The sequence below is a fragment of the Schistocerca nitens genome, chromosome 4, assembly GCF_023898315.1.
Source record: "Schistocerca nitens isolate TAMUIC-IGC-003100 chromosome 4, iqSchNite1.1, whole genome shotgun sequence".
NCBI lineage: Eukaryota > Metazoa > Arthropoda > Insecta > Orthoptera > Acrididae > Schistocerca > Schistocerca nitens.
Genome location: NC_064617.1, coordinates 793,467,401 through 793,486,207, shown reverse-complemented (window position 1 = coordinate 793,486,207; position 18,807 = coordinate 793,467,401). Strand labels below are relative to the sequence as shown.

Here is an 18,807-nt window from a genome sequence, read left to right as displayed (position 1 = left end):
CAGAGAGGCGACACTTGCACTGACACCTGGTGGACGGCTGCGAGACGAGGAGATGAGCTGTGGCTTCTGGGCGCGACTTTAGCGCTGCACCCTGTAGCCAAGAACACTGCACATTGCTGGCGACCCACGTGTTTAGTAGTGACGCAACCGCTAGGATGCAGCTGAACGTCCATCTTCTGTGAGCGAGAAAATTTTCGCAGTCGGCAGGACTCGAACCTGCGCTCCCAGAGGGAATCTGATTTCAAGTCAGACGCCTTAACCACTCGGCCACGACTGCCGGTGGCAAAAAGCGTCTTCCGACAAGTGAAAGTGCCACCTTGAGAAGCAATCCGATGGCAGAAAGCGCCTTGGCCTCACTCTTTTCTCTAGTGTTTCCATGGCCAGCACATTAGCCGTTACGAAAGTGTGTTAATTTTCGCCCAGGCAGAGGCTTGGACCCAACACCCTTTGGTTGAAAACCTAACGCTCTACCGACTGAGCTATCGTACAGCTGCGTGATGAGCGACTGATTCACATGTCGTAATTACTGGCTTATGGCTCCAATGGCGACTTCACCGACTTCCCACTGACGCACCGCTGACGCTAGTTTTCTGTCCTCTTAAGCGGTGGACATACTTGCAAGTAGCTGCGAGATCTTAAGAAAAGAAACGCTGCACCATTGCTTTTGCCGCACTCGAATGACTGAATTACGATTCTTAAAAAGAAATGAATGTTCGCTCTGTCCAAAACTTCCAAGCACATGTGTGTACTCACAAACTCGGCGTCGGCGCGAGAAAATGACGGGAGCGCACTCGTGGGCCTGCGACGGCTTTCTGCAGTCCCAGCGTCAGTGCGTGGTGAACCGGTAACCACAGGAGGCAGCGGCCGTCGCGGAACTCTGTATTCTTAGATTTTCGTCTTGTTGAGAGTGGCGTCATTGGTTTGCACCCGCGTTCATGCGTGTGAAAATATTTGCTCTTCTTTACGCAAAATCGCACGCAGCCGGTAGGACTCGAACCTACGCTCCCAGAGGGAATCTGATTTCGAGTCAGACGCCTTAACCACTCGGCCACGACTGCGCGGAGCGCGATCATCTCCCGTCACATGCAACTGCTACCGTTTAAAGCACTGTGGTGGCAGGAAACGGCGTAGTTACATTCTCTTCCGTAGTGTTTCCGCCGCTACTAGACGAATCACTACCAAAGCATTAAAATTTCCGCCCGGACAGGGATTTGAACCCTGGACCCTTAGGTTAAAAGCCTAATGCTCTACCGGCTGAGCTATCCGGGCTCACACGACGTTAGCAAACCTTCCACGATGCACAACTATACATTGACTCATGTCCTTTACTGTTGTGCAATCGCTGCATGGAGCCGTAACTAATAAAACGTCGCCTGGATGCTGTCTACAAACTTATCGTGCTAAGCTCGTAACAGACTATCGAAGAATACTGACACACGACGCAAAAACAAATTGCAGCAGTCGTTACGTCTCATGCGTTGGAGCAGAGGATTTACGTGTTTTGTTGACACTCACTGGGCAACTCGAAAATTCACAAGCATTTTGAATGCAATGTTTCCCACGTTTTCGCTCATTTCACAGTTCCGTTGGAGACGTTCTTCACGTCCTGACACAAAAAAGGGAACGCAGTCGGTAGCACATTTTTTTTTATTTTCTTGCTTCCCAGGCAGTTGCCTACTGTGTTCCTCTTATGGCATGCACTAGACAACCAGAACAGCTACAGGAGGGAGTCACCTTTGTTCTCGGCGGTAGTTACATTATCACAAACTCGAGCAATTCCATTGGCGTCAGCTTCAAAACGAATGCATGCCGAAACCCGGGATCGAACCAGGGACCTTTAGATCTTCAGTCTAACGCTCTCCCAACTGAGCTATTTCGGCTGACGTGGAACGTCTCTGTTTTGTACGTCTTCGTTAACCTCTGCCTCGTCGCCAATTTCACAGTCGTCTTCGTCTATAAGACACAGGGACGCTGAAAGGCGAGCAGCAGATGCAGTGAAGCACCACACACATTTCTTCTGCTTCCATCATCGTAACAAGCAAACACGTCGACTCGATTCATGTAATATTGACTTCGCTGACGCTAGAAAACCGGTGCTATATCGATGCCACGTGCAACTCGTGTGCAGAGAACGAGACACAAGAAGGAGTGAGCCTCTCCACCGTGTGAGAGGCAGTATCTAGCAGATACACACGGTAAAACATTTGACTTGCGCTAGCTCATAAATTGCTACACGTCATCGTCTGCAAGCTAAAATGGACACATCTGCACTGCCCAGAGAGGCGACACTTGCACTGACACCTGGTGGACGGCTGCGAGACGAGGAGATGAGCTGTGGCTTCTGGGCGCGACTTTAGCGCTGCACCCTGTAGCCAAGAACACTGCACATTGCTGGCGACCCACGTGTTTAGTAGTGACGCAACCGCTAGGATGCAGCTGAACGTCCATCTTCTGTGAGCGAGAAAATTTTCGCAGTCGGCAGGACTCGAACCTGCGCTCCCAGAGGGAATCTGATTTCAAGTCAGACGCCTTAACCACTCGGCCACGACTGCCGGTGGCAAAAAGCGTCTTCCGACAAGTGAAAGTGCCACCTTGAGAAGCAATCCGATGGCAGAAAGCGCCTTGGCCTCACTCTTTTCTCTAGTGTTTCCATGGCCAGCACATTAGCCGTTACGAAAGTGTGTTAATTTTCGCCCAGGCAGAGGCTTGGACCCAACACCCTTTGGTTGAAAACCTAACGCTCTACCGACTGAGCTATCGTACAGCTGCGTGATGAGCGACTGATTCACATGTCGTAATTACTGGCTTATGGCCCCAATGGCGACTTCACCGACTTCCCGCTGACGCTAGTTTTCTGTCCTCTTAAGCGGTGGACATACTTGCAAGTAGCTGCGAGATCTTAAGAAAAGAAACGCTGCACCATTGCTTTTGCCGCACTCGAATGACTGAATTACGATTCTTAAAAAGAAATGAATGTTCGCTCTGTCCAAAACTTCCAAGCACATGTGTGTACTCACAAACTCGGCGTCGGCGCGAGAAAATGACGGGAGCGCACTCGTGGGCCTGCGACGGCTTTCTGCAGTCCCAGCGTCAGTGCGTGGTGAACCGGTAACCACAGGAAGCAGCGGCCGTCGCGGAACTCTGTATTCTTAGATTTTCGTCTTGTTGAGAGTGGCGTCATTGGTTTGCACCCGCGTTCATGCGTGTGAAAATATTTGCTCTTCTTTACGCAAAATCGCACGCAGCCGGTAGGACTCGAACCTACGCTCCCAGAGGGAATCTGATTTCGAGTCAGACGCCTTAACCACTCGGCCACGACTGCGCGGAGCGCGATCATCTCCCGTCACATGCAACTGCTACCGTTTAAAGCACTGTGGTGGCAGGAAACGGCGTAGTTACATTCTCTTCCGTAGTGTTTCCGCCGCTACTAGACGAATCACTACCAAAGCATTAAAATTTCCGCCCGGACAGGGATTTGAACCCTGGACCCTTAGGTTAAAAGCCTAATGCTCTACCGGCTGAGCTATCCGGGCTCACACGACGTTAGCAAACCTTCCACGATGCACAACTATACATTGACTCATGTCCTTTACTGTTGTGCAATCGCTGCATGGAGCCGTAACTAATAAAACGTCGCCTGGATGCTGTCTACAAACTTATCGTGCTAAGCTCGTAACAGACTATCGAAGAATACTGACACACGACGCAAAAACAAATTGCAGCAGTCGTTACGTCTCATGCGTTGGAGCAGAGGATTTACGTGTTTTGTTGACACTCACTGGGCAACTCGAAAATTCACAAGCATTTTGAATGCAATGTTTCCCACGTTTTCGCTCATTTCACAGTTCCGTTGGAGACGTTCTTCACGTCCTGACACAAAAAAGGGAACGCAGTCGGTAGCACATTTTTTTTTATTTTCTTGCTTCCCAGGCAGTTGCCTACTGTGTTCCTCTTATGGCATGCACTAGACAACCAGAACAGCTACAGGAGGGAGTCACCTTTGTTCTCGGCGGTAGTTACATTATCACAAACTCGAGCAATTCCATTGGCGTCAGCTTCAAAACGAATGCATGCCGAAACCCGGGATCGAACCAGGGACCTTTAGATCTTCAGTCTAACGCTCTCCCAACTGAGCTATTTCGGCTGACGTGGAACGTCTCTGTTTTGTACGTCTTCGTTAACCTCTGCCTCGTCGCCAATTTCACAGTCGTCTTCGTCTATAAGACACAGGGACGCTGAAAGGCGAGCAGCAGATGCAGTGAAGCACCACACACATTTCTTCTGCTTCCATCATCGTAACAAGCAAACACGTCGACTCGATTCATGTAATATTGACTTCGCTGACGCTAGAAAACCGGTGCTATATCGATGCCACGTGCAACTCGTGTGCAGAGAACGAGACACAAGAAGGAGTGAGCCTCTCCACCGTGTGAGAGGCAGTATCTAGCAGATACACACGGTAAAACATTTGACTTGCGCTAGCTCATAAATTGCTACACGTCATCGTCTGCAAGCTAAAATGGACACATCTGCACTGCCCAGAGAGGCGACACTTGCACTGACACCTGGTGGACGGCTGCGAGACGAGGAGATGAGCTGTGGCTTCTGGGCGCGACTTTAGCGCTGCACCCTGTAGCCAAGAACACTGCACATTGCTGGCGACCCACGTGTTTAGTAGTGACGCAACCGCTAGGATGCAGCTGAACGTCCATCTTCTGTGAGCGAGAAAATTTTCGCAGTCGGCAGGACTCGAACCTGCGCTCCCAGAGGGAATCTGATTTCAAGTCAGACGCCTTAACCACTCGGCCACGACTGCCGGTGGCAAAAAGCGTCTTCCGACAAGTGAAAGTGCCACCTTGAGAAGCAATCCGATGGCAGAAAGCGCCTTGGCCTCACTCTTTTCTCTAGTGTTTCCATGGCCAGCACATTAGCCGTTACGAAAGTGTGTTAATTTTCGCCCAGGCAGAGGCTTGGACCCAACACCCTTTGGTTGAAAACCTAACGCTCTACCGACTGAGCTATCGTACAGCTGCGTGATGAGCGACTGATTCACATGTCGTAATTACTGGCTTATGGCTCCAATGGCGACTTCACCGACTTCCCACTGACGCACCGCTGACGCTAGTTTTCTGTCCTCTTAAGCGGTGGACATACTTGCAAGTAGCTGCGAGATCTTAAGAAAAGAAACGCTGCACCATTGCTTTTGCCGCACTCGAATGACTGAATTACGATTCTTAAAAAGAAATGAATGTTCGCTCTGTCCAAAACTTCCAAGCACATGTGTGTACTCACAAACTCGGCGTCGGCGCGAGAAAATGACGGGAGCGCACTCGTGGGCCTGCGACGGCTTTCTGCAGTCCCAGCGTCAGTGCGTGGTGAACCGGTAACCACAGGAAGCAGCGGCCGTCGCGGAACTCTGTATTCTTAGATTTTCGTCTTGTTGAGAGTGGCGTCATTGGTTTGCACCCGCGTTCATGCGTGTGAAAATATTTGCTCTTCTTTACGCAAAATCGCACGCAGCCGGTAGGACTCGAACCTACGCTCCCAGAGGGAATCTGATTTCGAGTCAGACGCCTTAACCACTCGGCCACGACTGCGCGGAGCGCGATCATCTCCCGTCACATGCAACTGCTACCGTTTAAAGCACTGTGGTGGCAGGAAACGGCGTAGTTACATTCTCTTCCGTAGTGTTTCCGCCGCTACTAGACGAATCACTACCAAAGCATTAAAATTTCCGCCCGGACAGGGATTTGAACCCTGGACCCTTAGGTTAAAAGCCTAATGCTCTACCGGCTGAGCTATCCGGGCTCACACGACGTTAGCAAACCTTCCACGATGCACAACTATACATTGACTCATGTCCTTTACTGTTGTGCAATCGCTGCATGGAGCCGTAACTAATAAAACGTCGCCTGGATGCTGTCTACAAACTTATCGTGCTAAGCTCGTAACAGACTATCGAAGAATACTGACACACGACGCAAAAACAAATTGCAGCAGTCGTTACGTCTCATGCGTTGGAGCAGAGGATTTACGTGTTTTGTTGACACTCACTGGGCAACTCGAAAATTCACAAGCATTTTGAATGCAATGTTTCCCACGTTTTCGCTCATTTCACAGTTCCGTTGGAGACGTTCTTCACGTCCTGACACAAAAAAGGGAACGCAGTCGGTAGCACATTTTTTTTTATTTTCTTGCTTCCCAGGCAGTTGCCTACTGTGTTCCTCTTATGGCATGCACTAGACAACCAGAACAGCTACAGGAGGGAGTCACCTTTGTTCTCGGCGGTAGTTACATTATCACAAACTCGAGCAATTCCATTGGCGTCAGCTTCAAAACGAATGCATGCCGAAACCCGGGATCGAACCAGGGACCTTTAGATCTTCAGTCTAACGCTCTCCCAACTGAGCTATTTCGGCTGACGTGGAACGTCTCTGTTTTGTACGTCTTCGTTAACCTCTGCCTCGTCGCCAATTTCACAGTCGTCTTCGTCTATAAGACACAGGGACGCTGAAAGGCGAGCAGCAGATGCAGTGAAGCACCACACACATTTCTTCTGCTTCCATCATCGTAACAAGCAAACACGTCGACTCGATTCATGTAATATTGACTTCGCTGACGCTAGAAAACCGGTGCTATATCGATGCCACGTGCAACTCGTGTGCAGAGAACGAGACACAAGAAGGAGTGAGCCTCTCCACCGTGTGAGAGGCAGTATCTAGCAGATACACACGGTAAAACATTTGACTTGCGCTAGCTCATAAATTGCTACACGTCATCGTCTGCAAGCTAAAATGGACACATCTGCACTGCCCAGAGAGGCGACACTTGCACTGACACCTGGTGGACGGCTGCGAGACGAGGAGATGAGCTGTGGCTTCTGGGCGCGACTTTAGCGCTGCACCCTGTAGCCAAGAACACTGCACATTGCTGGCGACCCACGTGTTTAGTAGTGACGCAACCGCTAGGATGCAGCTGAACGTCCATCTTCTGTGAGCGAGAAAATTTTCGCAGTCGGCAGGACTCGAACCTGCGCTCCCAGAGGGAATCTGATTTCAAGTCAGACGCCTTAACCACTCGGCCACGACTGCCGGTGGCAAAAAGCGTCTTCCGACAAGTGAAAGTGCCACCTTGAGAAGCAATCCGATGGCAGAAAGCGCCTTGGCCTCACTCTTTTCTCTAGTGTTTCCATGGCCAGCACATTAGCCGTTACGAAAGTGTGTTAATTTTCGCCCAGGCAGAGGCTTGGACCCAACACCCTTTGGTTGAAAACCTAACGCTCTACCGACTGAGCTATCGTACAGCTGCGTGATGAGCGACTGATTCACATGTCGTAATTACTGGCTTATGGCCCCAATGGCGACTTCACCGACTTCCCGCTGACGCTAGTTTTCTGTCCTCTTAAGCGGTGGACATACTTGCAAGTAGCTGCGAGATCTTAAGAAAAGAAACGCTGCACCATTGCTTTTGCCGCACTCGAATGACTGAATTACGATTCTTAAAAAGAAATGAATGTTCGCTCTGTCCAAAACTTCCAAGCACATGTGTGTACTCACAAACTCGGCGTCGGCGCGAGAAAATGACGGGAGCGCACTCGTGGGCCTGCGACGGCTTTCTGCAGTCCCAGCGTCAGTGCGTGGTGAACCGGTAACCACAGGAAGCAGCGGCCGTCGCGGAACTCTGTATTCTTAGATTTTCGTCTTGTTGAGAGTGGCGTCATTGGTTTGCACCCGCGTTCATGCGTGTGAAAATATTTGCTCTTCTTTACGCAAAATCGCACGCAGCCGGTAGGACTCGAACCTACGCTCCCAGAGGGAATCTGATTTCGAGTCAGACGCCTTAACCACTCGGCCACGACTGCGCGGAGCGCGATCATCTCCCGTCACATGCAACTGCTACCGTTTAAAGCACTGTGGTGGCAGGAAACGGCGTAGTTACATTCTCTTCCGTAGTGTTTCCGCCGCTACTAGACGAATCACTACCAAAGCATTAAAATTTCCGCCCGGACAGGGATTTGAACCCTGGACCCTTAGGTTAAAAGCCTAATGCTCTACCGGCTGAGCTATCCGGGCTCACACGACGTTAGCAAACCTTCCACGATGCACAACTATACATTGACTCATGTCCTTTACTGTTGTGCAATCGCTGCATGGAGCCGTAACTAATAAAACGTCGCCTGGATGCTGTCTACAAACTTATCGTGCTAAGCTCGTAACAGACTATCGAAGAATACTGACACACGACGCAAAAACAAATTGCAGCAGTCGTTACGTCTCATGCGTTGGAGCAGAGGATTTACGTGTTTTGTTGACACTCACTGGGCAACTCGAAAATTCACAAGCATTTTGAATGCAATGTTTCCCACGTTTTCGCTCATTTCACAGTTCCGTTGGAGACGTTCTTCACGTCCTGACACAAAAAAGGGAACGCAGTCGGTAGCACATTTTTTTTTATTTTCTTGCTTCCCAGGCAGTTGCCTACTGTGTTCCTCTTATGGCATGCACTAGACAACCAGAACAGCTACAGGAGGGAGTCACCTTTGTTCTCGGCGGTAGTTACATTATCACAAACTCGAGCAATTCCATTGGCGTCAGCTTCAAAACGAATGCATGCCGAAACCCGGGATCGAACCAGGGACCTTTAGATCTTCAGTCTAACGCTCTCCCAACTGAGCTATTTCGGCTGACGTGGAACGTCTCTGTTTTGTACGTCTTCGTTAACCTCTGCCTCGTCGCCAATTTCACAGTCGTCTTCGTCTATAAGACACAGGGACGCTGAAAGGCGAGCAGCAGATGCAGTGAAGCACCACACACATTTCTTCTGCTTCCATCATCGTAACAAGCAAACACGTCGACTCGATTCATGTAATATTGACTTCGCTGACGCTAGAAAACCGGTGCTATATCGATGCCACGTGCAACTCGTGTGCAGAGAACGAGACACAAGAAGGAGTGAGCCTCTCCACCGTGTGAGAGGCAGTATCTAGCAGATACACACGGTAAAACATTTGACTTGCGCTAGCTCATAAATTGCTACACGTCATCGTCTGCAAGCTAAAATGGACACATCTGCACTGCCCAGAGAGGCGACACTTGCACTGACACCTGGTGGACGGCTGCGAGACGAGGAGATGAGCTGTGGCTTCTGGGCGCGACTTTAGCGCTGCACCCTGTAGCCAAGAACACTGCACATTGCTGGCGACCCACGTGTTTAGTAGTGACGCAACCGCTAGGATGCAGCTGAACGTCCATCTTCTGTGAGCGAGAAAATTTTCGCAGTCGGCAGGACTCGAACCTGCGCTCCCAGAGGGAATCTGATTTCAAGTCAGACGCCTTAACCACTCGGCCACGACTGCCGGTGGCAAAAAGCGTCTTCCGACAAGTGAAAGTGCCACCTTGAGAAGCAATCCGATGGCAGAAAGCGCCTTGGCCTCACTCTTTTCTCTAGTGTTTCCATGGCCAGCACATTAGCCGTTACGAAAGTGTGTTAATTTTCGCCCAGGCAGAGGCTTGGACCCAACACCCTTTGGTTGAAAACCTAACGCTCTACCGACTGAGCTATCGTACAGCTGCGTGATGAGCGACTGATTCACATGTCGTAATTACTGGCTTATGGCTCCAATGGCGACTTCACCGACTTCCCACTGACGCACCGCTGACGCTAGTTTTCTGTCCTCTTAAGCGGTGGACATACTTGCAAGTAGCTGCGAGATCTTAAGAAAAGAAACGCTGCACCATTGCTTTTGCCGCACTCGAATGACTGAATTACGATTCTTAAAAAGAAATGAATGTTCGCTCTGTCCAAAACTTCCAAGCACATGTGTGTACTCACAAACTCGGCGTCGGCGCGAGAAAATGACGGGAGCGCACTCGTGGGCCTGCGACGGCTTTCTGCAGTCCCAGCGTCAGTGCGTGGTGAACCGGTAACCACAGGAAGCAGCGGCCGTCGCGGAACTCTGTATTCTTAGATTTTCGTCTTGTTGAGAGTGGCGTCATTGGTTTGCACCCGCGTTCATGCGTGTGAAAATATTTGCTCTTCTTTACGCAAAATCGCACGCAGCCGGTAGGACTCGAACCTACGCTCCCAGAGGGAATCTGATTTCGAGTCAGACGCCTTAACCACTCGGCCACGACTGCGCGGAGCGCGATCATCTCCCGTCACATGCAACTGCTACCGTTTAAAGCACTGTGGTGGCAGGAAACGGCGTAGTTACATTCTCTTCCGTAGTGTTTCCGCCGCTACTAGACGAATCACTACCAAAGCATTAAAATTTCCGCCCGGACAGGGATTTGAACCCTGGACCCTTAGGTTAAAAGCCTAATGCTCTACCGGCTGAGCTATCCGGGCTCACACGACGTTAGCAAACCTTCCACGATGCACAACTATACATTGACTCATGTCCTTTACTGTTGTGCAATCGCTGCATGGAGCCGTAACTAATAAAACGTCGCCTGGATGCTGTCTACAAACTTATCGTGCTAAGCTCGTAACAGACTATCGAAGAATACTGACACACGACGCAAAAACAAATTGCAGCAGTCGTTACGTCTCATGCGTTGGAGCAGAGGATTTACGTGTTTTGTTGACACTCACTGGGCAACTCGAAAATTCACAAGCATTTTGAATGCAATGTTTCCCACGTTTTCGCTCATTTCACAGTTCCGTTGGAGACGTTCTTCACGTCCTGACACAAAAAAGGGAACGCAGTCGGTAGCACATTTTTTTTTATTTTCTTGCTTCCCAGGCAGTTGCCTACTGTGTTCCTCTTATGGCATGCACTAGACAACCAGAACAGCTACAGGAGGGAGTCACCTTTGTTCTCGGCGGTAGTTACATTATCACAAACTCGAGCAATTCCATTGGCGTCAGCTTCAAAACGAATGCATGCCGAAACCCGGGATCGAACCAGGGACCTTTAGATCTTCAGTCTAACGCTCTCCCAACTGAGCTATTTCGGCTGACGTGGAACGTCTCTGTTTTGTACGTCTTCGTTAACCTCTGCCTCGTCGCCAATTTCACAGTCGTCTTCGTCTATAAGACACAGGGACGCTGAAAGGCGAGCAGCAGATGCAGTGAAGCACCACACACATTTCTTCTGCTTCCATCATCGTAACAAGCAAACACGTCGACTCGATTCATGTAATATTGACTTCGCTGACGCTAGAAAACCGGTGCTATATCGATGCCACGTGCAACTCGTGTGCAGAGAACGAGACACAAGAAGGAGTGAGCCTCTCCACCGTGTGAGAGGCAGTATCTAGCAGATACACACGGTAAAACATTTGACTTGCGCTAGCTCATAAATTGCTACACGTCATCGTCTGCAAGCTAAAATGGACACATCTGCACTGCCCAGAGAGGCGACACTTGCACTGACACCTGGTGGACGGCTGCGAGACGAGGAGATGAGCTGTGGCTTCTGGGCGCGACTTTAGCGCTGCACCCTGTAGCCAAGAACACTGCACATTGCTGGCGACCCACGTGTTTAGTAGTGACGCAACCGCTAGGATGCAGCTGAACGTCCATCTTCTGTGAGCGAGAAAATTTTCGCAGTCGGCAGGACTCGAACCTGCGCTCCCAGAGGGAATCTGATTTCAAGTCAGACGCCTTAACCACTCGGCCACGACTGCCGGTGGCAAAAAGCGTCTTCCGACAAGTGAAAGTGCCACCTTGAGAAGCAATCCGATGGCAGAAAGCGCCTTGGCCTCACTCTTTTCTCTAGTGTTTCCATGGCCAGCACATTAGCCGTTACGAAAGTGTGTTAATTTTCGCCCAGGCAGAGGCTTGGACCCAACACCCTTTGGTTGAAAACCTAACGCTCTACCGACTGAGCTATCGTACAGCTGCGTGATGAGCGACTGATTCACATGTCGTAATTACTGGCTTATGGCCCCAATGGCGACTTCACCGACTTCCCGCTGACGCTAGTTTTCTGTCCTCTTAAGCGGTGGACATACTTGCAAGTAGCTGCGAGATCTTAAGAAAAGAAACGCTGCACCATTGCTTTTGCCGCACTCGAATGACTGAATTACGATTCTTAAAAAGAAATGAATGTTCGCTCTGTCCAAAACTTCCAAGCACATGTGTGTACTCACAAACTCGGCGTCGGCGCGAGAAAATGACGGGAGCGCACTCGTGGGCCTGCGACGGCTTTCTGCAGTCCCAGCGTCAGTGCGTGGTGAACCGGTAACCACAGGAAGCAGCGGCCGTCGCGGAACTCTGTATTCTTAGATTTTCGTCTTGTTGAGAGTGGCGTCATTGGTTTGCACCCGCGTTCATGCGTGTGAAAATATTTGCTCTTCTTTACGCAAAATCGCACGCAGCCGGTAGGACTCGAACCTACGCTCCCAGAGGGAATCTGATTTCGAGTCAGACGCCTTAACCACTCGGCCACGACTGCGCGGAGCGCGATCATCTCCCGTCACATGCAACTGCTACCGTTTAAAGCACTGTGGTGGCAGGAAACGGCGTAGTTACATTCTCTTCCGTAGTGTTTCCGCCGCTACTAGACGAATCACTACCAAAGCATTAAAATTTCCGCCCGGACAGGGATTTGAACCCTGGACCCTTAGGTTAAAAGCCTAATGCTCTACCGGCTGAGCTATCCGGGCTCACACGACGTTAGCAAACCTTCCACGATGCACAACTATACATTGACTCATGTCCTTTACTGTTGTGCAATCGCTGCATGGAGCCGTAACTAATAAAACGTCGCCTGGATGCTGTCTACAAACTTATCGTGCTAAGCTCGTAACAGACTATCGAAGAATACTGACACACGACGCAAAAACAAATTGCAGCAGTCGTTACGTCTCATGCGTTGGAGCAGAGGATTTACGTGTTTTGTTGACACTCACTGGGCAACTCGAAAATTCACAAGCATTTTGAATGCAATGTTTCCCACGTTTTCGCTCATTTCACAGTTCCGTTGGAGACGTTCTTCACGTCCTGACACAAAAAAGGGAACGCAGTCGGTAGCACATTTTTTTTTATTTTCTTGCTTCCCAGGCAGTTGCCTACTGTGTTCCTCTTATGGCATGCACTAGACAACCAGAACAGCTACAGGAGGGAGTCACCTTTGTTCTCGGCGGTAGTTACATTATCACAAACTCGAGCAATTCCATTGGCGTCAGCTTCAAAACGAATGCATGCCGAAACCCGGGATCGAACCAGGGACCTTTAGATCTTCAGTCTAACGCTCTCCCAACTGAGCTATTTCGGCTGACGTGGAACGTCTCTGTTTTGTACGTCTTCGTTAACCTCTGCCTCGTCGCCAATTTCACAGTCGTCTTCGTCTATAAGACACAGGGACGCTGAAAGGCGAGCAGCAGATGCAGTGAAGCACCACACACATTTCTTCTGCTTCCATCATCGTAACAAGCAAACACGTCGACTCGATTCATGTAATATTGACTTCGCTGACGCTAGAAAACCGGTGCTATATCGATGCCACGTGCAACTCGTGTGCAGAGAACGAGACACAAGAAGGAGTGAGCCTCTCCACCGTGTGAGAGGCAGTATCTAGCAGATACACACGGTAAAACATTTGACTTGCGCTAGCTCATAAATTGCTACACGTCATCGTCTGCAAGCTAAAATGGACACATCTGCACTGCCCAGAGAGGCGACACTTGCACTGACACCTGGTGGACGGCTGCGAGACGAGGAGATGAGCTGTGGCTTCTGGGCGCGACTTTAGCGCTGCACCCTGTAGCCAAGAACACTGCACATTGCTGGCGACCCACGTGTTTAGTAGTGACGCAACCGCTAGGATGCAGCTGAACGTCCATCTTCTGTGAGCGAGAAAATTTTCGCAGTCGGCAGGACTCGAACCTGCGCTCCCAGAGGGAATCTGATTTCAAGTCAGACGCCTTAACCACTCGGCCACGACTGCCGGTGGCAAAAAGCGTCTTCCGACAAGTGAAAGTGCCACCTTGAGAAGCAATCCGATGGCAGAAAGCGCCTTGGCCTCACTCTTTTCTCTAGTGTTTCCATGGCCAGCACATTAGCCGTTACGAAAGTGTGTTAATTTTCGCCCAGGCAGAGGCTTGGACCCAACACCCTTTGGTTGAAAACCTAACGCTCTACCGACTGAGCTATCGTACAGCTGCGTGATGAGCGACTGATTCACATGTCGTAATTACTGGCTTATGGCTCCAATGGCGACTTCACCGACTTCCCACTGACGCACCGCTGACGCTAGTTTTCTGTCCTCTTAAGCGGTGGACATACTTGCAAGTAGCTGCGAGATCTTAAGAAAAGAAACGCTGCACCATTGCTTTTGCCGCACTCGAATGACTGAATTACGATTCTTAAAAAGAAATGAATGTTCGCTCTGTCCAAAACTTCCAAGCACATGTGTGTACTCACAAACTCGGCGTCGGCGCGAGAAAATGACGGGAGCGCACTCGTGGGCCTGCGACGGCTTTCTGCAGTCCCAGCGTCAGTGCGTGGTGAACCGGTAACCACAGGAAGCAGCGGCCGTCGCGGAACTCTGTATTCTTAGATTTTCGTCTTGTTGAGAGTGGCGTCATTGGTTTGCACCCGCGTTCATGCGTGTGAAAATATTTGCTCTTCTTTACGCAAAATCGCACGCAGCCGGTAGGACTCGAACCTACGCTCCCAGAGGGAATCTGATTTCGAGTCAGACGCCTTAACCACTCGGCCACGACTGCGCGGAGCGCGATCATCTCCCGTCACATGCAACTGCTACCGTTTAAAGCACTGTGGTGGCAGGAAACGGCGTAGTTACATTCTCTTCCGTAGTGTTTCCGCCGCTACTAGACGAATCACTACCAAAGCATTAAAATTTCCGCCCGGACAGGGATTTGAACCCTGGACCCTTAGGTTAAAAGCCTAATGCTCTACCGGCTGAGCTATCCGGGCTCACACGACGTTAGCAAACCTTCCACGATGCACAACTATACATTGACTCATGTCCTTTACTGTTGTGCAATCGCTGCATGGAGCCGTAACTAATAAAACGTCGCCTGGATGCTGTCTACAAACTTATCGTGCTAAGCTCGTAACAGACTATCGAAGAATACTGACACACGACGCAAAAACAAATTGCAGCAGTCGTTACGTCTCATGCGTTGGAGCAGAGGATTTACGTGTTTTGTTGACACTCACTGGGCAACTCGAAAATTCACAAGCATTTTGAATGCAATGTTTCCCACGTTTTCGCTCATTTCACAGTTCCGTTGGAGACGTTCTTCACGTCCTGACACAAAAAAGGGAACGCAGTCGGTAGCACATTTTTTTTTATTTTCTTGCTTCCCAGGCAGTTGCCTACTGTGTTCCTCTTATGGCATGCACTAGACAACCAGAACAGCTACAGGAGGGAGTCACCTTTGTTCTCGGCGGTAGTTACATTATCACAAACTCGAGCAATTCCATTGGCGTCAGCTTCAAAACGAATGCATGCCGAAACCCGGGATCGAACCAGGGACCTTTAGATCTTCAGTCTAACGCTCTCCCAACTGAGCTATTTCGGCTGACGTGGAACGTCTCTGTTTTGTACGTCTTCGTTAACCTCTGCCTCGTCGCCAATTTCACAGTCGTCTTCGTCTATAAGACACAGGGACGCTGAAAGGCGAGCAGCAGATGCAGTGAAGCACCACACACATTTCTTCTGCTTCCATCATCGTAACAAGCAAACACGTCGACTCGATTCATGTAATATTGACTTCGCTGACGCTAGAAAACCGGTGCTATATCGATGCCACGTGCAACTCGTGTGCAGAGAACGAGACACAAGAAGGAGTGAGCCTCTCCACCGTGTGAGAGGCAGTATCTAGCAGATACACACGGTAAAACATTTGACTTGCGCTAGCTCATAAATTGCTACACGTCATCGTCTGCAAGCTAAAATGGACACATCTGCACTGCCCAGAGAGGCGACACTTGCACTGACACCTGGTGGACGGCTGCGAGACGAGGAGATGAGCTGTGGCTTCTGGGCGCGACTTTAGCGCTGCACCCTGTAGCCAAGAACACTGCACATTGCTGGCGACCCACGTGTTTAGTAGTGACGCAACCGCTAGGATGCAGCTGAACGTCCATCTTCTGTGAGCGAGAAAATTTTCGCAGTCGGCAGGACTCGAACCTGCGCTCCCAGAGGGAATCTGATTTCAAGTCAGACGCCTTAACCACTCGGCCACGACTGCCGGTGGCAAAAAGCGTCTTCCGACAAGTGAAAGTGCCACCTTGAGAAGCAATCCGATGGCAGAAAGCGCCTTGGCCTCACTCTTTTCTCTAGTGTTTCCATGGCCAGCACATTAGCCGTTACGAAAGTGTGTTAATTTTCGCCCAGGCAGAGGCTTGGACCCAACACCCTTTGGTTGAAAACCTAACGCTCTACCGACTGAGCTATCGTACAGCTGCGTGATGAGCGACTGATTCACATGTCGTAATTACTGGCTTATGGCTCCAATGGCGACTTCACCGACTTCCCGCTGACGCTAGTTTTCTGTCCTCTTAAGCGGTGGACATACTTGCAAGTAGCTGCGAGATCTTAAGAAAAGAAACGCTGCACCATTGCTTTTGCCGCACTCGAATGACTGAATTACGATTCTTAAAAAGAAATGAATGTTCGCTCTGTCCAAAACTTCCAAGCACATGTGTGTACTCACAAACTCGGCGTCGGCGCGAGAAAATGACGGGAGCGCACTCGTGGGCCTGCGACGGCTTTCTGCAGTCCCAGCGTCAGTGCGTGGTGAACCGGTAACCACAGGAAGCAGCGGCCGTCGCGGAACTCTGTATTCTTAGATTTTCGTCTTGTTGAGAGTGGCGTCATTGGTTTGCACCCGCGTTCATGCGTGTGAAAATATTTGCTCTTCTTTACGCAAAATCGCACGCAGCCGGTAGGACTCGAACCTACGCTCCCAGAGGGAATCTGATTTCGAGTCAGACGCCTTAACCACTCGGCCACGACTGCGCGGAGCGCGATCATCTCCCGTCACATGCAACTGCTACCGTTTAAAGCACTGTGGTGGCAGGAAACGGCGTAGTTACATTCTCTTCCGTAGTGTTTCCGCCGCTACTAGACGAATCACTACCAAAGCATTAAAATTTCCGCCCGGACAGGGATTTGAACCCTGGACCCTTAGGTTAAAAGCCTAATGCTCTACCGGCTGAGCTATCCGGGCTCACACGACGTTAGCAAACCTTCCACGATGCACAACTATACATTGACTCATGTCCTTTACTGTTGTGCAATCGCTGCATGGAGCCGTAACTAATAAAACGTCGCCTGGATGCTGTCTACAAACTTATCGTGCTAAGCTCGTAACAGACTATCGAAGAATACTGACACACGACGCAAAAACAAATTGCAGCAGTCGTTACGTCTCATGCGTTGGAGCAGAGGATTTACGTGTTTTGTTGACACTCACTGGGCAACTCGAAAATTCACAAGCATTTTGAATGCAATGTTTCCCACGTTTTCGCTCATTTCACAGTTCCGTTGGAGACGTTCTTCACGTCCTGACACAAAAAAGGGAACGCAGTCGGTAGCACATTTTTTTTTATTTTCTTGCTTCCCAGGCAGTTGCCTACTGTGTTCCTCTTATGGCATGCACTAGACAACCAGAACAGCTACAGGAGGGAGTCACCTTTGTTCTCGGCGGTAGTTACATTATCACAAACTCGAGCAATTCCATTGGCGTCAGCTTCAAAACGAATGCATGCCGAAACCCGGGATCGAACCAGGGACCTTTAGATCTTCAGTCTAACGCTCTCCCAACTGAGCTATTTCGGCTGACGTGGAACGTCTCTGTTTTGTACGTCTTCGTTAACCTCTGCCTCGTCGCCAATTTCACAGTCGTCTTCGTCTATAAGACACAGGGACGCTGAAAGGCGAGCAGCAGATGCAGTGAAGCACCACACACATTTCTTCTGCTTCCATCATCGTAACAAGCAAACACGTCGACTCGATTCATGTAATATTGACTTCGCTGACGCTAGAAAACCGGTGCTATATCGATGCCACGTGCAACTCGTGTGCAGAGAACGAGACACAAGAAGGAGTGAGCCTCTCCACCGTGTGAGAGGCAGTATCTAGCAGATACACACGGTAAAACATTTGACTTGCGCTAGCTCATAAATTGCTACACGTCATCGTCTGCAAGCTAAAATGGACACATCTGCACTGCCCAGAGAGGCGACACTTGCACTGACACCTGGTGGACGGCTGCGAGACGAGGAGATGAGCTGTGGCTTCTGGGCGCGACTTTAGCGCTGCACCCTGTAGCCAAGAACACTGCACATTGCTGGCGACCCACGTGTTTAGTAGTGACGCAACCGCTAGGATGCAGCTGAACGTCCATCTTCTGTGAGCGAGAAAATTTTCGCAGTCGGCAGGACTCGAACCTGCGCTCCCAGAGGGAATCTGATTTCAAGTCAGACGCCTTAACCACTCGGCCACGACTGCCGGTGGCAAAAAGCGTCTTCCGACAAGTGAAAGTGCCACCTTGAGAAGCAATCCGATGGCAGAAAGCGCCTTGGCCTCACTCTTTTCTCTAGTGTTTCCATGGCCAGCACATTAGCCGTTACGAAAGTGTGTTAATTTTCGCCCAGGCAGAGGCTTGGACCCAACACCCTTTGGTTGAAAACCTAACGCTCTACCGACTGAGCTATCGTACAGCTGCGTGATGAGCGACTGATTCACATGTCGTAATTACTGGCTTATGGCCCCAATGGCGACTTCACCGACTTCCCGCTGACGCTAGTTTTCTGTCCTCTTAAGCGGTGGACATACTTGCAAGTAGCTGCGAGATCTTAAGAAAAGAAACGCTGCACCATTGC

At 50.2% G+C, this 18,807-nt stretch overlaps 33 non-coding genes across 33 annotated transcripts; all 33 read right to left on the bottom strand.

The window, feature by feature from the left end:
- Positions 1 to 195: 195 nt before the first annotated feature.
- Positions 196 to 277, bottom strand: Trnas-uga (transfer RNA serine (anticodon UGA)). Its single transcript has one exon. It is a non-coding gene; the product is annotated as a tRNA-Ser (tRNA).
- A 699-nt stretch (positions 278 to 976) lies between these two features.
- On the bottom strand, positions 977 to 1,058 carry Trnas-cga (transfer RNA serine (anticodon CGA)). Its single transcript has one exon. It is a non-coding gene; the product is annotated as a tRNA-Ser (tRNA).
- Positions 1,059 to 1,196: 138 nt separating this feature from the next.
- Trnak-uuu (transfer RNA lysine (anticodon UUU)) lies at positions 1,197 to 1,269 on the bottom strand. The gene has a single exon. It is a non-coding gene; the product is annotated as a tRNA-Lys (tRNA).
- Positions 1,270 to 1,807: 538 nt separating this feature from the next.
- Positions 1,808 to 1,880, bottom strand: Trnaf-gaa (transfer RNA phenylalanine (anticodon GAA)). Its single transcript has one exon. It is a non-coding gene; the product is annotated as a tRNA-Phe (tRNA).
- A 590-nt stretch (positions 1,881 to 2,470) lies between these two features.
- Trnas-uga (transfer RNA serine (anticodon UGA)) lies at positions 2,471 to 2,552 on the bottom strand. The gene has a single exon. It is a non-coding gene; the product is annotated as a tRNA-Ser (tRNA).
- Positions 2,553 to 3,240: 688 nt separating this feature from the next.
- Trnas-cga (transfer RNA serine (anticodon CGA)) lies at positions 3,241 to 3,322 on the bottom strand. The gene has a single exon. It is a non-coding gene; the product is annotated as a tRNA-Ser (tRNA).
- A 138-nt stretch (positions 3,323 to 3,460) lies between these two features.
- On the bottom strand, positions 3,461 to 3,533 carry Trnak-uuu (transfer RNA lysine (anticodon UUU)). The gene has a single exon. It is a non-coding gene; the product is annotated as a tRNA-Lys (tRNA).
- Positions 3,534 to 4,071: 538 nt separating this feature from the next.
- Positions 4,072 to 4,144, bottom strand: Trnaf-gaa (transfer RNA phenylalanine (anticodon GAA)). Its single transcript has one exon. It is a non-coding gene; the product is annotated as a tRNA-Phe (tRNA).
- A 590-nt stretch (positions 4,145 to 4,734) lies between these two features.
- Trnas-uga (transfer RNA serine (anticodon UGA)) lies at positions 4,735 to 4,816 on the bottom strand. Its single transcript has one exon. It is a non-coding gene; the product is annotated as a tRNA-Ser (tRNA).
- Positions 4,817 to 5,515: 699 nt separating this feature from the next.
- Trnas-cga (transfer RNA serine (anticodon CGA)) lies at positions 5,516 to 5,597 on the bottom strand. Its single transcript has one exon. It is a non-coding gene; the product is annotated as a tRNA-Ser (tRNA).
- A 138-nt stretch (positions 5,598 to 5,735) lies between these two features.
- Trnak-uuu (transfer RNA lysine (anticodon UUU)) lies at positions 5,736 to 5,808 on the bottom strand. The gene has a single exon. It is a non-coding gene; the product is annotated as a tRNA-Lys (tRNA).
- A 538-nt stretch (positions 5,809 to 6,346) lies between these two features.
- On the bottom strand, positions 6,347 to 6,419 carry Trnaf-gaa (transfer RNA phenylalanine (anticodon GAA)). Its single transcript has one exon. It is a non-coding gene; the product is annotated as a tRNA-Phe (tRNA).
- A 590-nt stretch (positions 6,420 to 7,009) lies between these two features.
- Positions 7,010 to 7,091, bottom strand: Trnas-uga (transfer RNA serine (anticodon UGA)). The gene has a single exon. It is a non-coding gene; the product is annotated as a tRNA-Ser (tRNA).
- A 688-nt stretch (positions 7,092 to 7,779) lies between these two features.
- On the bottom strand, positions 7,780 to 7,861 carry Trnas-cga (transfer RNA serine (anticodon CGA)). The gene has a single exon. It is a non-coding gene; the product is annotated as a tRNA-Ser (tRNA).
- A 138-nt stretch (positions 7,862 to 7,999) lies between these two features.
- On the bottom strand, positions 8,000 to 8,072 carry Trnak-uuu (transfer RNA lysine (anticodon UUU)). Its single transcript has one exon. It is a non-coding gene; the product is annotated as a tRNA-Lys (tRNA).
- Positions 8,073 to 8,610: 538 nt separating this feature from the next.
- Trnaf-gaa (transfer RNA phenylalanine (anticodon GAA)) lies at positions 8,611 to 8,683 on the bottom strand. Its single transcript has one exon. It is a non-coding gene; the product is annotated as a tRNA-Phe (tRNA).
- Positions 8,684 to 9,273: 590 nt separating this feature from the next.
- On the bottom strand, positions 9,274 to 9,355 carry Trnas-uga (transfer RNA serine (anticodon UGA)). Its single transcript has one exon. It is a non-coding gene; the product is annotated as a tRNA-Ser (tRNA).
- Positions 9,356 to 10,054: 699 nt separating this feature from the next.
- On the bottom strand, positions 10,055 to 10,136 carry Trnas-cga (transfer RNA serine (anticodon CGA)). Its single transcript has one exon. It is a non-coding gene; the product is annotated as a tRNA-Ser (tRNA).
- Positions 10,137 to 10,274: 138 nt separating this feature from the next.
- On the bottom strand, positions 10,275 to 10,347 carry Trnak-uuu (transfer RNA lysine (anticodon UUU)). The gene has a single exon. It is a non-coding gene; the product is annotated as a tRNA-Lys (tRNA).
- Positions 10,348 to 10,885: 538 nt separating this feature from the next.
- Positions 10,886 to 10,958, bottom strand: Trnaf-gaa (transfer RNA phenylalanine (anticodon GAA)). The gene has a single exon. It is a non-coding gene; the product is annotated as a tRNA-Phe (tRNA).
- A 590-nt stretch (positions 10,959 to 11,548) lies between these two features.
- Positions 11,549 to 11,630, bottom strand: Trnas-uga (transfer RNA serine (anticodon UGA)). Its single transcript has one exon. It is a non-coding gene; the product is annotated as a tRNA-Ser (tRNA).
- A 688-nt stretch (positions 11,631 to 12,318) lies between these two features.
- Trnas-cga (transfer RNA serine (anticodon CGA)) lies at positions 12,319 to 12,400 on the bottom strand. Its single transcript has one exon. It is a non-coding gene; the product is annotated as a tRNA-Ser (tRNA).
- Positions 12,401 to 12,538: 138 nt separating this feature from the next.
- On the bottom strand, positions 12,539 to 12,611 carry Trnak-uuu (transfer RNA lysine (anticodon UUU)). The gene has a single exon. It is a non-coding gene; the product is annotated as a tRNA-Lys (tRNA).
- Positions 12,612 to 13,149: 538 nt separating this feature from the next.
- On the bottom strand, positions 13,150 to 13,222 carry Trnaf-gaa (transfer RNA phenylalanine (anticodon GAA)). Its single transcript has one exon. It is a non-coding gene; the product is annotated as a tRNA-Phe (tRNA).
- A 590-nt stretch (positions 13,223 to 13,812) lies between these two features.
- On the bottom strand, positions 13,813 to 13,894 carry Trnas-uga (transfer RNA serine (anticodon UGA)). The gene has a single exon. It is a non-coding gene; the product is annotated as a tRNA-Ser (tRNA).
- A 699-nt stretch (positions 13,895 to 14,593) lies between these two features.
- Positions 14,594 to 14,675, bottom strand: Trnas-cga (transfer RNA serine (anticodon CGA)). Its single transcript has one exon. It is a non-coding gene; the product is annotated as a tRNA-Ser (tRNA).
- A 138-nt stretch (positions 14,676 to 14,813) lies between these two features.
- Trnak-uuu (transfer RNA lysine (anticodon UUU)) lies at positions 14,814 to 14,886 on the bottom strand. The gene has a single exon. It is a non-coding gene; the product is annotated as a tRNA-Lys (tRNA).
- Positions 14,887 to 15,424: 538 nt separating this feature from the next.
- Positions 15,425 to 15,497, bottom strand: Trnaf-gaa (transfer RNA phenylalanine (anticodon GAA)). The gene has a single exon. It is a non-coding gene; the product is annotated as a tRNA-Phe (tRNA).
- Positions 15,498 to 16,087: 590 nt separating this feature from the next.
- On the bottom strand, positions 16,088 to 16,169 carry Trnas-uga (transfer RNA serine (anticodon UGA)). Its single transcript has one exon. It is a non-coding gene; the product is annotated as a tRNA-Ser (tRNA).
- A 688-nt stretch (positions 16,170 to 16,857) lies between these two features.
- On the bottom strand, positions 16,858 to 16,939 carry Trnas-cga (transfer RNA serine (anticodon CGA)). Its single transcript has one exon. It is a non-coding gene; the product is annotated as a tRNA-Ser (tRNA).
- A 138-nt stretch (positions 16,940 to 17,077) lies between these two features.
- Trnak-uuu (transfer RNA lysine (anticodon UUU)) lies at positions 17,078 to 17,150 on the bottom strand. Its single transcript has one exon. It is a non-coding gene; the product is annotated as a tRNA-Lys (tRNA).
- A 538-nt stretch (positions 17,151 to 17,688) lies between these two features.
- Positions 17,689 to 17,761, bottom strand: Trnaf-gaa (transfer RNA phenylalanine (anticodon GAA)). Its single transcript has one exon. It is a non-coding gene; the product is annotated as a tRNA-Phe (tRNA).
- Positions 17,762 to 18,351: 590 nt separating this feature from the next.
- On the bottom strand, positions 18,352 to 18,433 carry Trnas-uga (transfer RNA serine (anticodon UGA)). The gene has a single exon. It is a non-coding gene; the product is annotated as a tRNA-Ser (tRNA).
- Between the last annotated feature and the right edge of the window lie 374 nt (positions 18,434 to 18,807).